The sequence below is a fragment of the Staurois parvus genome, unplaced genomic scaffold (assembly GCF_062004578.1).
Source record: "Staurois parvus isolate SC_StPar_1 unplaced genomic scaffold, SC_StPar_1.0 ptg000684l, whole genome shotgun sequence".
NCBI classification, from domain to species: Eukaryota; Metazoa; Chordata; class Amphibia; order Anura; family Ranidae; genus Staurois; species Staurois parvus.
In genome coordinates, this window is record NW_028318480.1 from 1936694 (window position 1) to 1960259 (window position 23566).

At 43.0% G+C, this 23566-nt stretch overlaps 1 long non-coding RNA gene across 1 annotated transcript in view; it reads right to left on the minus strand.

The window, feature by feature from the left end:
• The window catches only part of LOC149447490 (uncharacterized), a 114938-nt gene extending 91943 nt beyond the window's left edge, over nt 1-22995 (minus strand). The window contains exon 1 of the long non-coding RNA XR_016305872.1: nt 22959-22995. This is a non-coding gene — a long non-coding RNA (uncharacterized LOC149447490). The remainder of the gene's footprint in view (nt 1-22958) is intronic.
• Between the last annotated feature and the right edge of the window lie 571 nt (nt 22996-23566).

Genomic DNA, 23566 nt, shown 5'->3' on the forward strand with positions numbered 1-23566 from the left:
TTATTCACACCAATAGAGCTTTCTTTTGGTGGTACTTGATCACCACAGGGGTTTTTATTTTTTGAGATATAAACAAAAAAAGACTGAACTGACAAAAAAAGAATGAAAAAAACTATATTTTTTACTTTCTGATATAAAACATATCCAATAAAAAAAATTAAAAAATAAAATTTCTTCATAAAATGTTGGTCATAATAAATTCTTCTACATGTATTTGATTAAAAAAATCCCAATAAGTGTATGTTGACTGGTTTACATGAAAGTTATAGCACCTACAAATTATGGTATATATACTAAAATGTTTAATTTTTTTTTTACACTACTATTGGCAGTGATCAGCGACTTATAATGGGACTGAATAGTATGGTTGGCAATCTGACACTAACTGATGCTGGGGGGAACTAATGCCACTGATATCACCAGTGACATTAATACAGTGATCATATTATACACTGTCGCTGTAGTAATGACACTGGCTGGGAAGGGGTTAATATCTAAGGCAATCAAGGGGTTAAATGTGTGCCTAAGTAGTGTAATGCATGTAAAGTATGCTGCTTTTACTATTAGATCTTTAAGTTTCTTATCCCTGCTTTGCAAGGATGAGAAACACAGAGATAGTTGCATAGTTAGTCTGGATGAAAAAAGACAAAAGTCCATTCATTTCAACCAAAAAAAAAAAGTTATAATAATATACTTGCAGTTGATCCAGAGGAAGGCAAAAAAACCCCAGCAAAGCATGATCCAATTTGCTCCTGCAGGGAAAATAATTCCTTCCTGATCCCCCGAGAGGCAATCGGATATTCCCTGGATCAACTTTACCTATAAATGTTAGTATCCAGTTATATTCTGTGTATCTAAGAAAGAATCCAAGCCTTTTATAAAGCAATCCACTGAGCTGGCCAGAACCAACTCTTGAGGGAGTCTATTCCACATTTTCACAGCTCTCACTGTGAAGAAACCTTTCCGTGTTTGGAGATTACATGTCTTTTCCTCCAGACGTAAAGAGTGCCCCCTTGTCCTCTGTGATGTCCTCAGGGTGAATAACTCTACAGCGAGTTCACTATATGAACCACTAATGTATTTATACATGTTGATCATATCCACCCTTAATCTCCTCTTCTCGAGAGAGAATAAATTCAGTTCCTCTAATCTTTCCTCATAGCTGAGCTCCTCCATGCCTCTTATCAGTTTGGTTGCTCTTCTCTGTACTTTCTCCAGTTTTCCAATGTTCTTTTTGTGAATTGGTGCCCAAAACTGAACTGCATGTTCCAGATGAGATGTTACTAATGATTTGTACAGAGGTAAAATTATATCTCTCTCTCTGGAGTCTATACCTCTTTTAATACAAGAGAGGATTTTGCTGAGAGCAGCTCTCAGCCTTGGAAAATTAGCTCTTTAGCTCTTTTAAAATTGAGCGTTTTTATTTTTCCAGTATGTGCTTGCTGTTTACAGCTAACAATAAATGAAATCATGTTATGGTCACTGCTACCCAGATGCTCTTTTATATGGACATTTGTAATAAGCTCTGCATTATTTGAGATTACCAGGTCCAGCAGAGGATCATTCGTAGTTGGGGCCCCTACGAGCTGTACCATAAAATTGTCCTGTAGTAGGTTTAAAAAATTTTGCCCTTTAGCTGTTCCTGCAGTACCATTACTCCAGTCAATTTCCGGATAGTTAAAATCCCCCATTATTATCACTGTCCCAGCCCTTGCAGCCCTTTTGATCTGTGCAAGGAGCTAAGTCTCCACCTCCTCATTAACACTGGGAGGCCTATAATAAACTCCAATGCTTACCTTTGTAGTATGCAACCCCACGTGCAATTTCACCCATAATGCTTCAGCTTCATCACACTCTCCTTCAACTAGGTCCTCTTTCACACTCGCTCTGAGATCACTTCTCACATAGAGACAGACACTACCACCTTTCCTATTTACCCTGTTTCTCCAAAAGAGGACATAGCCAGGAATATTAATGGCCCAGTCATGTGAAAGATGAAGCCAAGATTCTGCAATACCAATTAAATCATAGTTCTCTTCTTGCACCTAAGCTTCCAACTCACCTATTGTCAGGGCTCTGTCCTAGGCAGAGGTGTTAGGAGACCTGGCACCCCTGCCAGTACCTTGCATGGCCACAGAAGTTCACATCGGCTCAAATTTGGCTCCAAACAGACTTTATAAGGAAGCCCTGCACTACTCTTGGGTGCTGGTTGATCTCTGGCTTCCCAGTACTTTGTTCCTGATCCTGTGCTATTGTGATCTGTGATTTCCTGATACCGACTTGGCTTGCTCTTGGACCTGTCTTCTCTGCTTAACCCCTGATCTGACCTCAGTTTGGCTAACGGATATTCCCTCTTGCTCCTCTGTGTATGACCTTGGCTATCCCATCTGACTACGTCTGCTCTGATTTCCACCTGGTAGCTGACCTCGGCTTTGTACTGGCTATCCGTTGATCCTCTGTTTCCCGGAAGGCTTGCATACCTCACACAGGCACCACCTGTCTGCAGATCCCATCTCATTGCATCAGCTGTGCTCCTGGGTGGACCACCAACGAGCACTCCTAAAAGCGACCTGTGTCACTTTGGGCCTGATTCCTGCTGTCCCACTCTCAGGTGAGTCTGGAACTTATCCGCAAGAGAAGCCCTCTCTCCATTGCCCTCTAAGACCAGGTACGTGATACCTATTTTGCTTGGCAGACTTCTGGCAATGGTGAACAAACACTTTAATTCATTGACACCTTGTTCACACGTATTTTGCATATTTTTTCATACAAATGGTATGAATTCCACTGGTCGTTTGTAACATGGGAACCTTCTTATCATCTGCCATAGATCGTTCCCTACTTACAGAGCTCTGTGTTGAATGTCAACACAGAGCTCTGGGCTGTGATTGTACACAGCTGATCAGCAGGTCCCAGCTGTGTATTACTGGTTGGGCCTTGCTGACAGGCTCCCACTGTGTACAACCACAGTGGGTGCTGGTTGGGGGGTGCGCATGAAAATGTATGGGTACATCGCTTTGCCTACAGTGGCCACCCGTTTGCAGTAAATTGTGGGTTGGCGGCCCCTACGTGGTTAAATCAGCGTCCAAATTCAGCCTTTTTTTTGTTTTGGATAGGGTGGGGAAGAGAGTTGGAAATTCTGTCAGTTTTTTTTTCTGTCTGTGATGCTACTAGGGAAGTTTTCCCTGATTTTTTTCCCTGTGACTCCCATACAAGAAATGAAGGGTGCTATTGCCACCCGGACAGAAATGCATAGACAACAATAAAAACTTTGTATTAACTCCCTGACCTACACCAGCCCACTGACTGGACAATGAGCGAGCATTGCCATGCCGATGAGTTCATCAACCGGTTTTCTCCTATCAGCTAGCTCCCACTGTCTGACAGCAACAAGCAGTACAGTAGACCTGTGACTGGTTTATAGCGCTGGACCTTATGATTTATCGGTTTCAAATATAAAAATACATTGATACAGTTATGCTACACTTAAAATACACATACTGATTTTTAAAAAAACTCACAACCGGAATAAAGAGTGATTTTTCATTACCAGCCTCAAGTTAATCTTTAAATCAGCAGAATCCCTTAGTAAGTAGATTTTATGTTTACTGACATTTGATTAGAGAAAGATAATTTCTGATTGGTTGCTTTGAGTTATTTCACTTTTCATATTGCTCTTTGCACTGGTGCCCAACCTGCACTCCAAAGGTACAGCAATGCAGTAAACAGTAGTATAAGATCATATCCTGTATTTATAGTAATAAATCAAATCTTTTTTTACTGTATGTGCTGTAGGTTTAAAATACCCTGTTCTACAGCACTCTGCAGAGTCAAACCTCTGGCTCTCCCGCAGTCCAACACTTCCTCGCCCCACACTGCGCCAATCAATAGCTCTGCTCAGGTAGGGAAAGTGTTGTTGATTGGTGCACTGTGGGGGTGGGTTGCCTGCCAATTACTATGTGTGAGAGAGCTGGCCACTTTCTGTATAATGTCTACAGTCACTCACATTCCTCTGTAGTACGTCTGAGGTTTTTGATCATTTTCTTTAACATGTCTGCAATGTCTGACTGCAATGTCTAGCCATTTCCTGTAGCATTTTTGCAGTCTCTGTCAGTCTTCGTTCCTGTAATTTCTGACCATCTTTTTTAGCATGTCTGCACTCTGACCATCTCCCATGGAATGTTTGTAGTCTCTGACCCACTCCTATAGCATTTCTGCAGCCTCCAACCAGCTCCTGTAGTATGTACGCAGTCTCTGACCCTCTACTTTAGTATGTCTACAGTCTTAAACCAGCTCCTGAAGTATGTCTGCGGTCTCTGACCAGCTCCTGTACCATGTCTGCAGTCTCTGACCCTCTCCTGTAGCATGTCTGCAGTCTCTGACCAGCTCCTGTAGTTATGTCTGCGGTCTCTGACCATCTCCTGTAGCATGTCTGCAGTCTCTGACCCACTGCTATAGCATGTCTACAGTCTCTTTCCATCTCCTGTAGCATGTCTGCAGTCTTTTTCAATCGTCTGTAGCATTAGTGAAGCTGGTTATAATGTGTGACCGTATGGTAATGTTACAGGCAGCAATTCAACCCCTGTATCTAGTAAATTCAACGCCATTGCTCTTTGCCTTGAAGAATTTTAGTCATTGACTGTAACATGTTTCTCTCTAGATTTACACAAGAGTTTTGCTATTAATTGGTGATTATTAATTATAATTACATCTTTATCTTTTACATCTTTTTGACAACAGGCTCATCTATGCAAGTTAGGTTTAGACATGTTATACTAATTAAAATCATTAACAAATAATTTTGTTCCTGGGCTTACATGACATTTGTAAGGTATGTATTGTTATGCAATACAACCTTTTTGCAGAAAGTTTGGAGATTACCTGATAGCCTATATTGACTTGCATTATTAAAGATGCAAGCTTTCAGGACAACTCAGATCTCTTCTTCAGGCTTTATCCATTTCTGAAAAATGGTGACTAAGAAACAGATAAAATATACGCAATAAGAAATGTATACGGTCTCAGATTAGCTACAGTGCCATCGGCTGTAGTTTTCTTGACAATGTTGTGCTCTGTCACGATCCACCCGGTGGAATCTCTAGCAACCCACAGAACGGGATTCCCCAGGGCGCGGGGTCTAAGCCCCAATCTGCTTATTCACCAGGGCCCCTGATGGTGGGGATGGACTTGGAGCAGACTGAGACCAGGTCGCGACCCCTGAGTGCACCCGACTGTGGTAGAGGGAACCGCCGGAGGTATGTATCGGAAGAGAGCCTGATGTGAAGAGGCTGGCAGACCTGGGCAGTGGTGACCGGATCCGTGCAGGATGGATGGATGACAGAGTACGTGTAGCTTAGTCAGACGGGCCGGGTCGGTAACAGCAGAGGCAGAACGGTACAGAGCAGCAGACAGAGAGTAGTCGGGTCACAAGCCAGGTTTCAGCAACAGGAGGTCAGGTAATCAGGAGTAAGCAAAAGAATAGTCAGACGAGCCAGGGATCAGAGTAGGAGACGGTCAGCAGAGGTCAGGATCAACCAGGGTCGGCAACAAGGTATCTTACGCAGGAACAGACGAGCAGGGAACAGGGAATGAAGACCATATGGCAATGTTAGCATTGCATGAGCTGGTTTAAATAGCCCGCCCAGCGCCGACAGGCGTGCCTGGGTCCTAGTGCCTGCCCGGCCGTCATTGGTGACAGGCACGCCTGGGTCCTAGTGCCCGCCTGCCTGTATGTCTTGTCGGGATCCTACGCCTGTGCAGATTCGTGCGCTGCGGTGATCTCTGGGATTCCTGACACGCACAGTGGACACAGGAACATTAAGATCTCTGGAGATGATCTTATAACCTTGAAATTGTCCTTGCTTTTCCTCAATTTTTGTTCTCAAATCCTCAGACAATTCTTTACTGCTCTTTCTCTTCTCCATGTTCTATGTGGCACACACAGAGACACAACAGAAATGCTGAGTCAAATTTCATCATATTAACTGGTTGCTGGTGTGATTTCTATAATGTCAGCACCTGTTAATTGATACAGGTGAGTTTAATTACAAATTACACTAGCATCACAAACTTGGAATGCAATTATTTCTTACAATTTTGAGAAGATACCAATAATTTTGCCCAGTCCATTTTTGGGGTTTTGCGTGGAATGTGTCAAATTTGGCTTTTTGTTTCTCCACTTTTTTGTGTCATACCAATACAAACACGAGAATGCCTAAACATTTGTAACTGCAACAATTTTCCGGGCGAAGTGGTGCATTATCTTACAGACATGCAGAGGTGCTAATATTTTTGGCTATGACTGTATATATACACTCACCAGCCACTTTATTAGTTAAACCTTTCAAGTACCGGGTTGGAACCCCTTTTGCCTTCAGAACTGCCTTAATTCTTGTTGGTATAGACTCAAAAAGGGAAAACTATATATGAAGGTTGTATCCCGCGCCTCTATGTGTAAAAACTGTGTGTATGTAACACCTCAACTAGTGATAATAAATCATACAAGATTCAAAAATTATGTGGAAAATGAGAGAATTGGCTGCAGACAATTCGCCAGTATATAAATATAGATATAGCTTAGCTGACAGGAGTGGCACCCGGAGTGCTGCTGTAGCCCATCTGCTTCAAGGTTCAATGTGTCCTGTGTTCAGAGATAGTATTCTGTATACCTTGGCTGTAACGAGTGGTTATTTGAGTTACTGTTGCCTTTCTATCATCTTGAACCAGTCTGCCCATTCTCCTCTGACCTCTGACATCAACAAGGCATTTTCGTCCACACAACTGCCACTCACTGGATATTTTCTCTTTTTTGGACCATTCTCTGTAAACTCTAGAGATGGCTTTGCATGAAAATCCCAGTGGATCAGCAGTTTTTGAAATACTCAGATCAGCCCGTCTGGCACCAACAACCATGCCATGTTCAAAGTCACTTAAATACCCTTTGTTCCCCATTCTGATGCTCGGTTTGAACTTCAGCAAGTCATCTTCACCATGTCTAGATGCCTAAATGCATTGAGTTGCTGCCATGTGATTGGATGATTAGCAACATGTGTGTATATACTGTGTATGTATATATATATATATATATATATATATATATATATATATATATATACATACACACATACACACACACACACACTATGGACCAAAGTATTGGGACACCTTCCTGTACACGCACATGAACTTTAATGGCATCCCAGTCTTAGTCCATAGGGTTCAGTCTTGAGTTGGCCCACCCTTTGCAGCTATAACAGCTTCAACTCTTCTGGGAAGGCTGTCCACAAGGTTTAGGAGTGTGTCTATGGGAATGTTTGACCATTCTTCCAGAAGCGCATTTGTGAGGTCAGGCACTGATGTCAGACAAGTAGGCCTGTGTAAGGAAATATGTTTAATTAACTGGCATCTATTTTGTATAATGCCTCCATTTCTAGTTGTGTGAACAGTTAGTTTCGGTTTTGTAACTTCCCTCTCGTTTTCTTAGACTAGTTTAATGTCACTGTAAACGGAACTACCTTATATGGTATCCCTCAACTATTTGCAGTGTCTGTTCTTCACGTAACTATATTGATAAGAATGGAATGTTTCATTGGTCATCCTAAAATTAAGCAATGCCTACTGAGTTCTGTATAACCGTTCTTGTTTTGCCTTAAACTTTCAGAGGTTTAGCTTGCACACTTCGGTGTCTGGAGCTTTATTTCTGCCAGGCCTGAGAGTGAAAATAACGAGGACAGGGGATACAGACATAGGCTGATTCCTATCAGCCTGGCTTGCAGTCTCCGTTCTAATTCATCCCAAAGGTGTTCTGTCGGGTTGAGGTCAGGACTCTGTGCAGGCCAGTCAAATTCCTTCACCCCAAACTCGCTCATCCATGTCTTTATGGACCTTGCTTTGTGTACAGGTGCACAGTCATGTTGGAACAAGAAGGAGCCATCCACAAACTATTCCCACAAAGTTGGGAGCATTAATTTATCCAAATATCCAACCCCTGAAAAACAAACCCATACCATAACCCACCTCCACCAAACTTTACACTTGGCACAATGCAGTCAGGCAAGTACCATTCTCCTGGCAACCACCAAATCCAGACACGTCCATCTGCTTGCCAGCCAGAGAAGCGTGATTCGTCACTCCAGAGAAGATGTCTCCACTGCTCCAGAGTCCAGTGGTGGCGTGCTTTACACCACTAAATTCAACGCTTTACACTGCACTTGGTGATGTAAGGCTTGGATGCAGCTGCTTGGCCATGGAAACCCATTCCATGAAGCTCTCTGCATATTGTTGTTGTGCTAATCTGAAGGTCACATGAAGTTTGGAGGTATTTAACTATTGACTCTGTGGACAGTTGGCGACTTCTTCGAACTCTGCACTTCAGCATGCACTGACCGCACTCTGTCATTTTATGTGGCCTACCACTTCGTGGCTGAGTTGCTATTGTTCCCAGCTGCTTTCACTTTGTTGTAATACTACTAACAGTTGACTGTGAAATATTTAGTAGCAAGGAAATTTCATGGATGGACATATTGCACAGGTGGAAACCTATCATGGCACCACACTTGAATTCACTGAGCTCCTGAGAGCGACCCATTCTTTCACAAATGTGTGTAGAAGCAGTCTGCATGCCTGGGTGCTTGATTTTATACACCTGTGGATATGGAGGTGATTGGAACACCTAAACCCAATGATTTGGTGGGGTGTCCCAATACGTTTGGCAATATAGTGTATATATCGCAGCAAAAATAATTATTTGATCCCCTGCAGATTTAGTGAGTTTGCCCACTTACAAAGAAATGAAGGGTCTATATTTTTTATCATAGGTGCATTTTAAATGATAAAGACAGAATATCGACCAAAAATCCAGAAAAAACACCATACAAATGTTACAGTTCAGTAAGTAAAATTTGTATTTGATCCCCTAACAACCAACACTAATTCTGGCTCCCACAGACTGGGTATGTGCTCATGTGGTACACAGATTAGTTCTGTCAATTTAATTAAGGTGCTCCCACTGACAACCTGTCATGTGTATAAAAGACACCTGTCCAAAGAATCTCTTTCTTCCATTCAAATCTCACCACAATGGGCAAGACCAAAGAGCTGTCAAAGGACATCAGGGACAAGATTGTAGACCTGCACAAGGCTGGAATTGGCTACAAGACCAATAGCATGAAGCTTGGTGAGAAGGAGACAACTGTTGGGGTGATTATTCGCAAATGGAAGACATACAAAATAAACATCAATCGCCCTCGGTCTGGAGCTCCATGCAAGATTTAACCTCATGGGGTAAGGATGATCATGAGAAAAGTGAGGGATCAGCCTAGAACTACATGGGAGGAGCTTGTGAATGATTTCAAGGCAGTAGGGACCACAGGCACCAATGATTCAGCCAATGAACATCTAAATGATTCAGATCAGGACTGCGAGAAAGTACTGTAGTCATATGAGGCCAAAATTGAGCTCTTTGGCTTTAACTTGACTCGCTGTGTTTGGAGAAAGAAAAATGCTCTTACTTTTGTTGCTCTATTAAGCTGAAGCACTCAGCTGGCTCTAGTACCTCCCCGCACACTGTGGGTGTAGGCACTTCACACTCTACCAGTAAATCTTAGTAGCATCTTCACATAATGTTTCCTCACCTGTAATCTCATGTCATACCGTTTAGAGGTCAATAACCACAATCCTACCCAGGGCAGCCATCAGAAATGTTGGGGCCCTTTTCTGACCCCAGGTCTGACCACCAACATCTCCCAGAGCCCACCCACTGGACATCCCATGAGTCCTTCAGTGCACTCACTTTTATTTTAATACTCTTACAACTTAATATATGAAAATAAAAGTTGTATTCCAGGTCATCAGTGCTTTCAAAATTTAACAGAAAGGAATTATATTTTGGTCAAAGAGCAGCAAAGAAACAGCCCCTTATATTCAACAAATAGATGGTCCAATCCAGCAAAGAGACACCCCCAAATATTCAGCAAAGAGCTGGCCCATCCAGCAAAGAGACATCCCAATTCAGAAAAGATCCATCCCCATATATTCAGAAAAGAAACATCCCAATCCAGCAAAGAAACAGCCCAATCCAGCAAAGAGACAGCCCAATACAGCAAAGGGACATCCCCATATAGCAAAAAGACAGCCAAATCTAGCAAAGAGACTACCCATATAGAAAAGACACAGCCTAATCCAGCAAAGAGACATCCCAATCCAGCAAAGAGACAGCCCAATCCAGCAAAATGACATCCCCATATAGCAAAGAGAAATCCCAATCCAGCAAAGAGACAGCCCATTCCAGCAAAGAGACATCCCCATATTGGAAAGAGTTGGTCCAATATAGCAAAAAAGACAGCCCAATCCAGCAAAGAGACAGCCCAATCTATCAAAGAGACATCCCCATATAGTAAAGAAACAGCCCTATATAGCATCCATCAGGTCCCCCCAACAGTGTCCCCCTCATTAGAGGTCCCCCATCAGTGTCCCCACATTGAATCCCTTTAATCCATCCCTACCGAGGGCTGGATGGGAGTAGCCATAACCCTGTGGGGAGGAATTAGCCGGAGCGGGACTTGTGGGTGGGATTTGGTGGGCTTGGTCACGCAATGGTCTATTTTTTTATATGCGGTGTGGTTAGCGCAGCCCTGTCTGAGTCCTCAGCTACATGAGAAGCGGGACACAGAGAGCAGCCAGATCTGGATGAGGACTTTCTGTTATATTCTGCTAATAAAGCAGGCACAGGTGCACGTGGGGGGGGGGGGGCTGAGCACTCCGCTCCCAGTGCCTGGCTACACTGATTAAAAACAAACAAGCTCCCCCATACATAGAAGTGATGTAGATGGAGGAATCCTCCCCACTGTGCTATTGTATTCTATGGACTCCTCCTTTGTCAGAATACACTGGTAAGTGCTGCAGCCAATTGGTTGCATGTGCTGATTGAATGAACATTTTTGAACCTTCCTTCAAGAGATGCTAATCATTAGTGGGAACAGCCATATATGGACCAAAATTTGTCTGGTTCTTGTTAAACCAATTTTCAATCCAGCTATGACCAGCTTAAAACAAGCTTTTTTGCCAGAGGACAGAAGATTAATTAAAATGAGAGTGCCAGATAATATTTTTGTCCCTATTTAGACTATTGTTCAACGTTTTGAATTTGTGTATGCATTTACTTTCCCATTCCACTCTCTTTCTGTTATTTGGAGACCCACATCAGTACCATAATTTTATATTATTTAAGCTGTGGCCTCTGCTATAAAAATGGGCCACTACAGGAACATCTGTTTTGTTGTTGCCAATTGTGAATCTGTGTAAGACTAGGTTCGTTAATTTGCACAGGGTTTGACCTGTCTCCCCAACATAGAGTCTTGTAGTGCATTTTGCACACGATATCAGGTATACCACATCTGAGGATCTGCAGAAGTCACCCTGTATTCTTTACTCCTGTTATGATTCTGATACTGGTAACCTATTACTGTTATTGATATGTATCCAGGTCTCACATCTTTTCTGCATGTAGGGAGATATTCCATTTTTATTGGGTTGTTTATGTGCATGGGATGGAAGCCATCATGTCTGAGGTAAGTGGGACATTGTGTGAGCCCTCTGTAGAAGGATGTTCACAAATTAGTTTCTTTATATGTATTGTAGTGTCCTGAAAGTTATCTTCTGTTTGTGAGTACTTTAAGTTTTATTGTGGAGTGAAAATTGTTGATGTTCCTGTGTAATTGGGAAAGATCCTCTTCACTTGCATTCCATATAATCAAAATGTCTACAATGATGCATGACTTTTACAGAGAATGTGGATGGGTAATCCTCCTCTGTTTTGATCATAAAGATACTTGCATATCGGGGGCAAACTGTGATCCCATTGCTACTTCATCTGCTGCAGCTAGAGATCCTGGCATGTTTCAGATTCTGACGATATTGCAGGTAAGCTGCAATACTATCATAATGGGGAATATTGGTATATAACAATTCCATATGCATGGTGGTTAGGATGGTTCCTTTAGATTCAGCACCAATAATTGTTTAGGAGATTAGACGTGTCTTGAATGTAGCTAGATGTTTTACAGATCAGAGGTTTTGAGATGTTTTCCACCCAACCTGAGATATTTTCAGTAATAGTTGCAATACCTGAGGTCATGGGTCTGCCAGGGTTCCCCTCTTTATTGATTTTGGGTAGCATGTAAGAAAAACCCACTCTTGGTTCTCCAGGTGTTAGGGTCAATTTCTGATCTCTAATTCCTTAAGGTATTTTCTGAGACATTTCAGAAAGAAATGCAAAACCCAACATTTCAAATCTGATTAAAGTATAACTTTAGCCCTTGGATACAGTGGAAGAGGTTGAGGAACTCTGTAAGATTTGCTGTTTGTGACCCTACAGGAGAAACCATTTATCCTGGGGACCACTGTCATGGGAAGAGAAAGTGCTGGGAAATATAAAATAGCTTTTTGTCACCAGTATAGAAGTAGGAAAAATATATTCCAATTTGAGCACTTGTTGATAGATGTTGTTTCAACATGTTGGGGGAGATTTCAACATACTTTCTTGTTGTACTAAGTAGGAGTATAGATTATTTTTTTCCTGAGAGGGGGTTAGTTCAGTGTGCTAGAATATCAATTCTGCTATCACAAGTCACCTAACCTTCCTTACTAGGGTGGTTCCTGCTAGCAGGAAACTTCTTCTCTTCCAAGCCTTGAAGTTTGCCTTTCTACTCCAACAATACCTTGCGAGGCATGCTTAGCCTGATTTGACCCATCCATGTTTACACTTCACTAAACCCACTTGTGCTTCAATGCTTGTGTGGAGTTTTCCACCCATAATTCACTAACCCATTTTGCCCTTCACTATTGCCTCCTTCACATTTTTTTCTTTTTCTGGTAGCGCATCCCTTCTGGATTAGCTAGGCAATCTCTTCCATTTGCAGTTACAGTGAGGAACAGAAGTATTTGAACACCCTGCAATTTTGCAAGTTCTCCGTAAGAAGCATATCAAGGTTCTGGAGTGGCCTAGCCAGTCTCCAGACCTAAATCCAATAGAACATCTTTGGAGGGAGCTGACACTCCGTGTTGCTAAGCAACAGCCCCGAAACCTGACAGATCTAGAGGAGATCTGTGTGGAGGAGTGGGACAAAATCCCTGTTGCAGTGTGTGCAAACGTGGTCAAGAACTACAGGAAATGTTTGACCTCTGTAATTGCAAACAAAGGCTTCTGTACCAAATATTAACACTGATTTTCTCAGGTGTTCAAATACTTATATTCAGCTGTGCAAGACAAATAAATTCTTTAAAAATCATACAATGTGATTTCCTGATTTTTTTTTTTTAAATTCTGTCTCTCAGAGTGGGAATGCACCTACAATGTGAATTTCAGACCCCTCTATGATTTCTCAGTAGGAGAACTTGCAAAATCGCAGGGTGGTAAAATACGTCTGTTCCTCACTGTATGACGTACTTTTAACATAAATGAATAAATGTCACCACCAATCAAACCAGTGCTGTACCTCTCATTGGCAGACACATGTGTCCTTCTAAGAGCCATCCTAATAACTTCACGCACTGAAAGGGTGTGACCTTTCAGGTCTCTTCTGTTCCAGCGTAGATAGTAGCCATGTGTCACTCACATCTTACAGCCACAGCTACTCTGCCATGGTTGCCCATGATCATGCAGGTGAGGCTGTAAGGTGTGCGCAGCACTCTAGCTGCTGCGGTACTGGGGAAATTACAGGGAAATCTTGCTGATGAAGACAAATGTATTGTCCCCTTTGTAATGGTTTGGAAGCCAGTTCCTCTGCAAGATAGCCTTCTGTAGATCATGGGCCTGAGAGACTGTGCTATCTCCTCTGCCTTTACAGCTGGGGACAGGTCTCAGTCTTGTGACCTCAGGGCTTACCAGGTGGTACACAGCCATGTGGCCCAATTGATCACAACCTCACAGTCCATGGGTGGCTGAATTGGTCCACCCATATAAACAAGAAGGCTCAAAGGGGCAATTTGCTTCTTAGTCCGGTCTCCCTCACTTACTTATTTGAATAGTAGCACTCTGTCTTATGGCCAGAGGGCTACATGGGAAGGTACTGGACCCCTGCCCTTGCTGTATAAAAGGCCCATAAGGATATGAAAACCCTCCACACCATGTATGGCATTTCCCTCATCCCAGGTCACATATCAATAGAATGTTCTGCTTTTCCTATACACCACCCAATTAACAGCTCCTTCTTCAATATATATACCCCACAAGGGGAAAGGAAGCCACGTGTATGGCAGTAAAAACCTGACAGAGGTTCTAGCTATTCTTATTTACAGCTACATAGGGCACAGCTACATTTTTAAATAGGTTCTTTTAAAGTGAATTTGTACTTTACCCATGCAGTGCAAGGTAAGGGATTCACTTAAATGCCCTCCCCCAGCAGGTAATACTTAAAGTGGGACTTCAGTGCATCTAAGCACCACAAACCAAAAATGCTGTTTAGGTCATTTTTAATATTCATAGCAAACTCTCCCATCCATCCATGTCTCCATGCTTTACTTTCTTGAGAAATCACTTTGAGAAACACCTCCTTGTAATTCTGGCTGTGGCCATCTTGAGTAATGGCAGATGTTTCATGTAGCATTTACTTCCTGGAATTCATCTGCTCTTAGCTCAGCCATTCAGGCAGGAGGGTGTGCTTAGCTGAGAAAACCCCTCCTCCCCTCCTGAAGACTCCTGGGATGTATGACATCATTTGCCTAGGCATGGAAACCAGGAAGTAACTGAAGAAATGTAAAAAAAAGTTTAAAACAAGTAAATATGATATACTTTCCTATCTATTTACGAATGCTCGCAGCATAAGGATTACAATAAACTTCACCATACAACTAACACCAAGTTATGTTATGGAAATGATGAGAGGGGAAAATGTTCTGCAGTCCTAATATATTTCCTTTCTTGGGGTGACAACTCAGCTTCAATACAGATATAGTACAGTAAGTGAGCGTTGTCATACTAAGATAAAAAGTGTGTTGGCAGGATCAAGAGGTGAAAATTAAAGGGGAAAACATGAATCTGCCACATTTAAAAACTGGTAAACTGCAATATTTTATGTTTTTGTCTTTGGATTTAGATACACTTTAAAGCTGAAGCTTAGTTAAAAAATATATATTTTTCCCTACAGGTTTAATTACATTACTTACCTGTAATGAAGTACGTATGTCCTATGATGTGCAGGCTGCTGGATTCTATAGAAATTCTGTAGACATTTTCACTACAGGGATGCCCTGTCCTCTTCCTGCTACTGAATTTCTGGCACTGGGGTTAACAGCTTCAGGTCTCCAGGTTGAGCTGCATTAAAGATGATCTGATGGGGACATGCCCCTTCTGCCCTCTCCTCCACTGAGAAAAGTTCTTTCACTCACTACGCTGTCTGCAACATGATGGGGGATCTGATCAGTCACCTGATTCTCTTCCCCCAGTCACAGATTGTGTTACGTGCAGTGTAATCAGTAAAATAATTTTTCTCAATGGAAAAGAGTGCATGGGGGTGTATCCCCGCCAGACCATCTTTAGTGCAGCTGAGCCTGGTGACCCAAAGCTATGAACAGTAGCAGCCTCACAAGAGGCACACATCATTAGTGGTAACTTAATCTTATATTGCAGATGTCCAAAAATATTTTTTTTTCCTGAAATCATCTTTAAGCAAATAAAAAAGAATCAAGTACATAGTCAAATGTGTTATTATTATTTTTATAGGAATATAGAACTACGTTACAGTTCCACTTTAATTACACCCAAGTATCACTAGCTTTATGAAACAATGAGACATTTATGCTCTAAGGCACATGATACCTAATACAATGAAAGATCAAAATTATATAATCAACACAGTTATTACTCACAACTCAATGTAAATTAGGGGTAGCTCTACCAGGCGTACTAGAACATCCACCTGACTTGCCTTCTCAGACACAAACACACTGTTATGCAGACTTCACATCATCATATGCTGGAACTTGTCCCTTTCTCAGGTTTCTGTCTCTTTCCCAATAATATTTTCCAGTTTGTCAGAATGATTTACTAAGCAATTCAAGATCTTCTGATAGCAAAAGCTAGGTCATCAAAGTGGCTTGATGTTTGCTGCATATATAGGAATAGTAACCACCCAGATCAGCCATTTTTTATTTCCCAACTATAGTTTCCGTGTGCTTCCAAATGGTATGTACATTTGCTTCTACTGAAGGAACTTTGTTTTACAGTATAAAAGCTAGTTACAGCCAAAAAAAAGGTCGCTGCTCCCACAGCTGCGTGAGAAGTCAAGGTATTAAAGTTGAATCCCAGGCTAGAACTCAGCTTAAAACTGCTCACACCACCTTCTAACACCTATACTATCTACCCTGTAAAAGGAAGATGCGTATTCTTACCTATTCTAATTTCTCAGGGTGATCCGGTCTTGTCATGTGATTGGCTCCCAGCGGCCAGCTTCAGGGAAGAGAGGGGACAGTGGACATGGATGCCCCATGTTAAGCCTGTGAGTGATGTCACAGCCCAGGCTTTCCATCCATTGCCTGTGCTCTTGCTTCTCTACCAAAGCCAGGTGCTGGGAATATCAAGTGACCGTACCACAGCACCCTGAGAATAGGCAAGTATATGCATCTTCCTTCTACAGGGTAGTTCGTATAGGTGTTAGAAGTGGGGTGGGAGCAGTTTTAAGCTTAGTTAGTTTTAGCCTGAAATTTCACTTTAAGACAGGTACTAGGACTGCTGGTTATTACTACAGAATAGGGCTGGGCACTTTGCAACAGAGCTGACAGCACTGCAAGACGACTCTGAATGGCAGAAAAAAAATAATTGCAGAAACTGGGGTCTTCTACTTGAAGCTCAACTGCAGTTTTGTTTTTTTTTAGAGCTGATGCCATTTGGGAATCAGATGACACCCAGTACTTAGACAGCCATGGCATGTTGAGGAGGGATGAGGACTGGGACACCCATCTTCAGTTTTAATGATGATCTGTTTTAAAAAAAGGTGGGGGCTTTTACTATGGCCATTTTTTATATATAAGCATTGATTACATATATCATTAAATTGCGTATTCCTAGATCGTGCTTGTTTTTGTGCTTACAGTGGTATTAAACCCAAAACAAAACATGCAATGAATTGCAATTTACCAATCCTTAGAAAACTGTTTTCCATGGGGGCACCTGTGCGTGCTCACTCCCAAGCTGCCCTGTCTGTGACTATTGGCACAGACTGGGTGGCTCTGCCCGGCCCCCACTTCCTCGTCACAGCATTTGATGGACAGCAGTGGAAGTCGATGGTCTCTGCTGCTATCCATCTGCCCAGTGAAAAAGGAGATAGCAGCAAGAGCCGCTGCTCTCATGCACATTGCTGGATTGGATAGGGCTCAGCTAAGAATGGGGGGGGGATAAAACGATCCTGCAGAACAGAAGGTTTTTTACCTTAATGCATAGAATACATTAAGGTAAAAAACCTCAAGGCTTTAGAACCACTTTAAAGATGTAATCCTTTTAACACTTTTCAGATGTAGCATGTTGCTTTAAAGCAGAACTGCTGCCAAAAATAATAAAATAATTAAAAGTCCATGAAAAAATATAAAGTAAAAAAGCAACCTTTGCTGCAATTCCCATTTTATGTCCTGAGTTGTACCCCTCACTAATTTGTTTCTGACACTGGATGTCCTTCAGGGTCCCATTTTTGTCTAGGGTTAAGGTTTAGGTTTGTGGCTCCCGTGGGTTTGAAGCGAAGCCCACTCGCTATAGGGAGGCCCAGAGCAGCTATAGTGTCAATTAAATGAAAGCTGTTGTAAGGAAATAATATGGAAACCACATATTGAGGGACTGGGACAGATAGGAAACTGTACTGAGCTAGCTCTTTGGGCAATTAACCCATTTGCTGCCCTTTTTCTTATTTTGTTTTTATTTTATTTTGAGATTTATTTGAGGTCAGAGATCACTTGTAGCTGCTGTTCTGTTCATTGAAAACCTTTTTTTCTGCAAGGTTTTCCTTTAAAAACGGGTTCTTTTTTCAGGTGGGTAGCATTTTGATACTCTCATTTACAGTTGCAAGAAAAAGTATGTGAACCCCTTGAGATTACGTGGAGTTTTGCATGAATTGGGCATAAAATGTGCTCTGAATGTCATCTAAGTCACAAAAATAGAAGAACACAGTCTGCTGAACATAATACTACACAAACATTAGATGTTGCCATGGTTTAATTGCACATAACATGTAAACATTCACAGTGCAGGGAGGAAAAAGTATGTGAACCTTTGGACTTAATAACTGGTTGACCCTCCTTTGGCAGCAATAACCTCAACCAAACGTTTCCTGTAGTTGCAGATCAGACCTGCACAATGATCTGGAGTAATTTTGGACCACTCCTCTTCACAAAACTGTTTCAGTGTAGCAATATTCTTGGGATGTCTGGTGTGAATCGCTCTCTTAAGGTCATACCACAGCATTTCAATCGGGTTGAGGTCAGGACTCTGACTGGGCCACTCCAGAAGGCATATTCTGTGCTGTTGCAGCCATTGTTTTGTTGAATTACTTGTATGCTTTGGGTCATTGTCCTGTTGCATCACCCATCCTCTGCGGAGCTTCAGTTGGCGGACAGATGGTCGTACGTTTTCCTGAAAAATGTCTTGATAAACTCTGGAATTCATTTTCCCATCAATGACAACAATCCGTCCAGGCCCTGAGGCAGCAAAGCAGCCCCAAACCATGATGCTCCCTCCGCCATGTTTTACAGTGGGGATGAGGTTTTGATGTTGGTGTGCTGTGCCTTTTTTTCTCCACGCATAGTGTTGTGTGTTCTTCCCAAACAACTCAATCTTGGTTTCATCTATCCACAGTATATTTTGCCAGTAGTGCTGTGGAACATCCAGGTGCTCTTTTGCAAACTTCAAACGTGCTGCAATATTCCTTTTGGACAGCAATGGCTTCCTGCGTGGTGTCCTCCCATGTACTCCATTCTTGTTTAATGTTTTCCTTATTGTAGATGTGTCAACAAAAATGTTAGCATGTGCCAGAGATTTCTGTAGGTCTTTAGCTGACGCTCTGGGATTCTTCTTTACCTCATGCAGCATTCTGCGCTGTGCTCTTGCAGTCATTTTTACAGGACGACCACGCCTAGGGAGAGTAGCAACAGTGCTAAACTTTCTCCATTTGTAGACAGTCTGTCTTACCGTGGACACATGAACATCAAGGCTTTTGGGGATACTTTTGTAACCCTTTCCAGCTTCATGCAAGTCAACAATTCTTGATCGTAGGTCTTCTAAGAGCTCTTTTCTGCGAGGCATGGTTCACATCAGGCAGTGCTTCTTGAAACCAGTAAACCCAAAACAGGTGTGTGTTTTTTAAGGGCAGGACAGCTGTCAGCAACACATCCAATATCATCACACTGATTGGAGTCAAGGTTGGCTCAGTCCTGGCTACAATTAACTCTGGGAGAAGTCATTAAGCTAGGGCCTCACATACTTTTTCCTCCCTGCACTATGAATGTTTACATGTTATGTGCAATTAAACCATGGCAACATCTAATGTTTGTGTAGTATTATGTTCAGCAGACTGTGTTCTTCTATTGTTGTGACTTAGATGGCGTTCAGAGCACATTTTATGCCCAATTCATGCAAAACTCCACGTAATCCCAAGGGGTTCACATACTTTTTCTTGCAACTGTATCTTTTGTGTCAGTAGGGATCTTCACATGGATTTAAGCTGGAGCAGTAACTTCCATTAGGTCCTTATTTTCTTTTTTTGTCACGAGCCAAGATTGTAGCCCATGGCATGACTTACCTCCCACATCCTGGGAGGAACATTTAAACAGGCATAAAACAACATAAAACATGAACATATAATAGAATGCAAAACAACATATACAATATTTACAATATGTATACATACACACTGATATAGAAAAACAAATATCTTAGACAGAAACTCAAGGAAATGATACACTAATGATACAATAATAATCCTGTCTGCCTTTGCATAATTAGCAAACACATGAGCACAGGTTACCCGTAATTCTTTCAGCGCTGGTATTGAAAATAAAACATTTTTGAATGTTTAGGCTCCATTTACATGGGCATTTAGCCATGCTGCAAATCCCATCTGGAAGAATCTAATAATTCCTGTGGTTTGGATTGACAACTGTGTGGATAGCTGTGGCCGCCAAGCCCAAACAGTGCAATGACAGGCTGTTGGCGGCCACAGCTATTTGTGGCTATTTGAACAGCTAACGATTACATGCAGTGATCGCGGCTGGACACACAGAAAGGATGATTACTGCAGATAATCTCTGGCTGAGCAAACAGTCAGCAAAGAAAAAGGTTAGCCATACACCAGTTAGGGTTATTATCCCTGAATAAAGCTGTTCTACTGCTGGACAATTTTACACTGCTGTATCCTCTGCAGTATATTAGTTTTTGCAGTAAAACACCAGCCTGTGCTCTTTGTCTCTAGTAAATTTGGACCTAGTCTTGCTCATTAAAATTTTCCTGCTGCTGGCTAATTTTGCACTGCTGTGTCATCTTCATCCCACCCTACACTCTTCGTCTCCAATACATTTTAGCCTAGCCTAGTTATTAAAAATCATGCTACTGCTGGCTAATGGTATACTATTGTGTCATCTGCAGTCCCATAATTCTTGTAGTACAAAAAATAACTGTACTCCTTTTCTATAGTACATTTCATCCAGTGCTCCCTCAATATCCTGTTGCTGACCAGTAATATACTGTTCTATCATTTGCGGTCTCTTAATTCTTATTGAGGACCGGACAACAGGAAGAGCCATTGGGATCCTGCAGGGATCGTCGGCATGCAACCTATACAGGGTGACACCGGACCCACTCCATGAAAAGGTAAGTTGTAAAGAAAGCCGACGATCCCCGCAGGATGGATCGGATCTGCGAATTGAGCACAATGGATCGGAGTCCGATCCATTATGCTCAATCCGCAGATCCAATCCATTCTGCGGGGATCGTCGGAGGGGGTGTCACCAAGTGTTACCGCACCGGGTGACACCAGCCCTAAGGATGTCTCTGCTTTCCTCTTAACCATTTGCTGTCTGGACACTGCCAGGACAAGGTCATCCAGTGCCCAGGGCGAAAATTGGAAACTCCCCCCCCCCCACACACACACACTCTGTTGGATAAAGAAGGGGGCTAAGGGGGGTAACGAATGTTTGTAGCATGCAAATTTATAGTACCAATATTTTTTGTACACTGTAGCAAACTAACATCAGCCGACTGCAGACTTTAGCAGCCTGCTGTCGGCTGAATACGGGTCACAGGAGTGCAGAACTTAGTGCAGTCCTGTGACCTACAGGAGAAATAGGGCCAAAGCTCCTTTAGGGGTCCTTTCACATGGGCATTTAATTTAGGTCTACCTGCTAGTTTTCCATGAGGGCCTAATTGAAAGGTCCATGCAGCCCTATAAACAGGCTGATGTAAATGGACTTGTGTTTATTTACACCTGCCTAGCTCTGAATCCATTCAAGTCTGGGAAAAATATCGAAAAGGACTGCATCCATTTATCCAGACCTAAACATGGCAAATTGGTGGAACACTGATGTAACTAGACAGTAAACAGACAATGGAGTCTGTTTTCATACAGCCGCTCATACAATGGTTTCTTTAGGCAACAGATGTGGCATAAAGTCTAATATGCTTCATAGTTGTGGTAAAGCCAATTTTTATTTGTATGCAAGAGAGCAGCGGTGTAACTAGAACCTTCAGGGCCCTAGTGCAAAGAACCATGAAGGGCCCCCTTGACCCCCCCAGCCGGGTCCCTTCCCTCTGAGTGGTGGAACGCTAGTAGCAAGTATGTGACCCCTGTAGTTCCTCCACCACTGGTATCAGTTTTTCATTTTTGTTATTTCATTTTTACAATTTTTTTAACATTATTTTTTAGGAGCCTCGTTGGGGTGCTTTGGTGAGATATCAGGGGTCTGAGCAGATCTTTTATGTTCCACCTTTGAGAGAGAGAAAGGAGTCTCAGCTGCACAGGATAAATGGACAGGAATAGCTCTGTACAGAGCTTCCTGTCCATTCATAAACTGAAGCATAGTAAACACAGTTTACTATGCCACAGTTATGAATGGACAGAGTCAGTGATCAGTACAGATCACTGACTCTCCGTTCATAAAAAGAGAGCAGTTCCCTGCTCTCCATCCTGACAGCTCTCTCGCAGCAGCCAGCAGGAGAAGGGAATCCGACAGCTGCAGGGGAGCAGGTGAGGGCTGGGAAAAACCACAGAGGGAGCAGCGGAAGAAAACTGGATAGAAGGCGCAGTGGGAGTGGCCGCATATAGAGGAATGGACCTCTCCGTTTTTCCTCTTGCAACCACTGAATGCCTGCTTTTCTTCCTCTCCCTCCCGCAGGCATGTAAAGGCAGGAAGAAGAAAAATTAAGAAATTGATTCATCTTTTTACCCCCGCCGCTCCTCCTATCCAGACATACTGGCAGGGCCAGTGCAAGGATTTTTCTTAAACAGGTAAAAGTGCATCCCCATCCTTCAGCCACCCTGCACTGGTACTGCTGCCCAACAACCACCCGTCTTTCAGCCACCCCGCGCTAATACTGCTGTACCCCCAGCCACCCTGCTGAAACAACAGTATCCCCCCTAGGCCTCCAGTGACCCTGTTCTGGTACTGCTGTACCCATCTTCAGTGACCCGGCGCTGCTACTTCTGGACCCCCCCATCCTCCAGCCACTCCACACTGATACTGCTAGACTCCCCTGTGTCCTCCAGGGATTTGGATTTTAATGCCCCCTCCCCCATCCTGGCACCCTTGGGTGACTGACGCCAGCCTTTATAGTCTGCAGATGGGGTCCCTGTCCCCAAGGGAGATGAGGTCCCTGTCCCTAGCCGAAATGTGGATCCTGTCCCCAGGAGAGATGGTGTCTCTGTCCCCAGGAAAGGTAGTTTGGGGTATGGGATGGTGTATGGAGGAGACGGTGTCGTCTCACTCACCGTGAATAAGCTGCAGGGTCAAATTGATGGAGTGCGGGTACTACAAAGAGGCATACTTTACTGCAGTCAGCCACCCTCTAAGCACTCATCCATGGTTGTCTGTGCTCCCTCCAGCAGCAGCACAGACAGGTTGATCAATTAACAAGGGAGACCACATTGCTGCTCAAAAGGCTCTCCACTTGTGTATGATGAGGAAGGAGGAGGGCCAGGAGACAAGCCCGCGGCATCCTCCAGGGAGCCGGCTTTCATAGGGCTGCTAGCTTGTGTGCTGAAAGTTGGTTTATCTCTGAGAATTGTGTATCGGGGGGCTCTGTGCAAACGAAGCATGGAGGTGAGGGGGGGGCACTGGACTGAGCAGCGCTTTATTGTGCAGGGGAGAGGGGCCGGCCGACGACATGGATAGGGAATGCAAAAATGAATAGCAGCCAGACCAGAAGGGCAGGGAGCTCTTCTACCCACCCCAGTCCTCTACCCACATGGGCCCCCTGCAGCATGGGGCCGGATCACAAATGAGACCCCTGTAGCTACGCCCCTGCAAGAGAGTAAAAATAGTAAATGCAAAAAGAAAGAACAATGTATATATCACATAACACCTCAAATAACCATAT